We start from the raw sequence: 2,087 nt of genomic DNA, 5'->3' as shown, positions 1-2,087 counted from the left end.
TCCCTTGAGGAATACACTGTCGCCTGAAGTGTACTCACCCTGGTGCTAGTTGTTGTTTCTGTGTGATATAGGTTGCTGGTTTCCTTGCAGTCAGAGTTCCATTGAGGTGGTTTTGGCTGGGCTGAGAGGTGGTGGCTCTATGTGTTTCTCTTCTGTCACTGCCTCCATTGATGCTGTTCAGGTCCGCTACACGGGATGGGCCTCCGGCCTGCACTCGAGGGGTAGGGGAGGGGCCTCTGTGCAGGTTCTGAGCGCTGGGGTTTGTTTCTGTTTGCGCTCTCCGGATCAACACCAGTTCCTTTCAGTTCTTCTGCTCTGGTGTTCTGTGGGCATCTCGTGTATCTCTGGGGTTCCTGCCATGGGGCAGAGTTGCTTTGGTGGCATGGAGCCTCTCTGCTCAAATGAAGAGTGAGGGGTAGGAGTGGGATGTTTGTGTAAGTTCCCTGCTCAGAGGTTTCTTCAGTCGTCATGATTAGCAGGTCTGACACTGGTACCTCAGGGGGCTTTGGTGCAGGTGATCTGCAAAAAGCCCCCTGTGTCTCTGGGACACCGGCAGCTCCCACCAGGTGGGCTGGCCATGGCTTGGCACGCTGCTGTGTGGCCAATAAACGTTGGAGGAGGGGTCTTCATGCTTCTCTGTTGTGAAATTCTTCTGTTTAACTCTTTATTTTTTTGTTTTTCTGCCTCCTGTTTTTCAATGGATGTTGGTCTTTTTGTTGTTGTCGGTCTCTTGGGGAGACTAAACGTTAGAACTTGAACTCTCTTTTTGGTTGGGGAAAGCTGTGGCATTCTGCTACTTCCCCATAGCCATCTTGGTCCCCCCTCGAGTTTTTGCTTTTTTTAATCAGAAATAATTTTAATTTATCTGTTGAAGAGAGTACTAAAGAAACTAAAGATATTTCTGGTGTTTATCTGAAAAATTATACTTTAAAATATTCTGTATTCTGTTTGTATAATATCCATAATCTATTTTATTCTTTCCTAGATATGACTTTGAATACTACATTGTTTTATAATATATAGGTTCGTTAATAAATGTGTCCTTTCAGATTGCATTCCATACAGAAACAGTTTAAGATTCCTTTTTACTAGGTGCTTATAGTATATTTCTTTGGAATAAAATGACAATGTTGTCGAATTTTAAACGTTTTGTTAAGATTATGCTATATAAAGGCCTTTCTAAGGTGAAGATTTAATACACTGATGTCAAACTAACTTATATGTATGGATTACATGTATTGTTACACTTGTAATTTTGTAATCAACTTTTTAATAATTGTTTTCCATTTCTTGCATCTGAAGAATGGAAAATATGGCATAATTCACAGATTTTCATATCATCATGTGCAATTGCCATGTTAATCTCTGTATTGTTGTAATTTGGGTATACGTGCTGCTGAAGCATGTAATGTCTTCTAAATTTAGATAGTTAATGATGCAATATTTATAGAGGATTATATCCTTGGGTGCCTATTTGTAACAAGGAAACCTTGATGTTCCTAACAATGCTACTGATCTTATTTCCCTAAAATTCTGTGTATAATGGAAAATAATTATATTGTTCAGTCGATTGCTTACGTTTGCAATTTTTTGTCAATGACTATTTTAAATCTCTTTCATTTTAGATTTAATCATACTTTGAAGCATTTTAAGCTAGGTCCAAAGGGGATGGCTTTTTCAAGTACTTATTTATCCAACTGAGTTAGCTCTGTGGAGCTAATGGATTCAAAGTTAGCCTTACTTAAGAGCTCCTTCTAAACTTCTGCAGCTGAAATTTTCCCAAATGAGGTCTTATTTGTACAAATGTCTACCTGACACTTTACCCTTCTTCCATGTAGGATCAACCAGAATATCTTGCCTTGACAGCATAAATTGTCTTACTTGAACAAAACAACTCATAGTTACAAGGGATCCTAGAAAGTTGAACATTTCAGAGAGAACTGCTCAGACTAGAAGGTTTTTATCAAAATATAATTGTTTATTATACCTACCATTTCAACAGTTGCTAAAGCCAAGAAGGTGAAAAAATTGTTCATATGCATGATTAACTAATTTGCTGACCTGTCTACCTTCCAACCAGGCAGGAA

The 2,087-nt window shown here is 39.0% G+C and overlaps 1 pseudogene; it reads right to left on the bottom strand.

Annotated features, from left to right (window-relative positions):
- Positions 1 to 1,306: 1,306 nt before the first annotated feature.
- On the bottom strand, positions 1,307 to 1,405 carry LOC122096713 (annotated as a pseudogene).
- Between the last annotated feature and the right edge of the window lie 682 nt (positions 1,406 to 2,087).

This window comes from Dipodomys spectabilis, unplaced genomic scaffold (genome assembly GCF_019054845.1).
Source record: "Dipodomys spectabilis isolate Male_0828 unplaced genomic scaffold, ASM1905484v1 ptg000386l, whole genome shotgun sequence".
Lineage (NCBI taxonomy): Eukaryota > Metazoa > Chordata > Mammalia > Rodentia > Heteromyidae > Dipodomys > Dipodomys spectabilis.
This window is presented reverse-complemented; position numbering and strand designations above follow the sequence as displayed.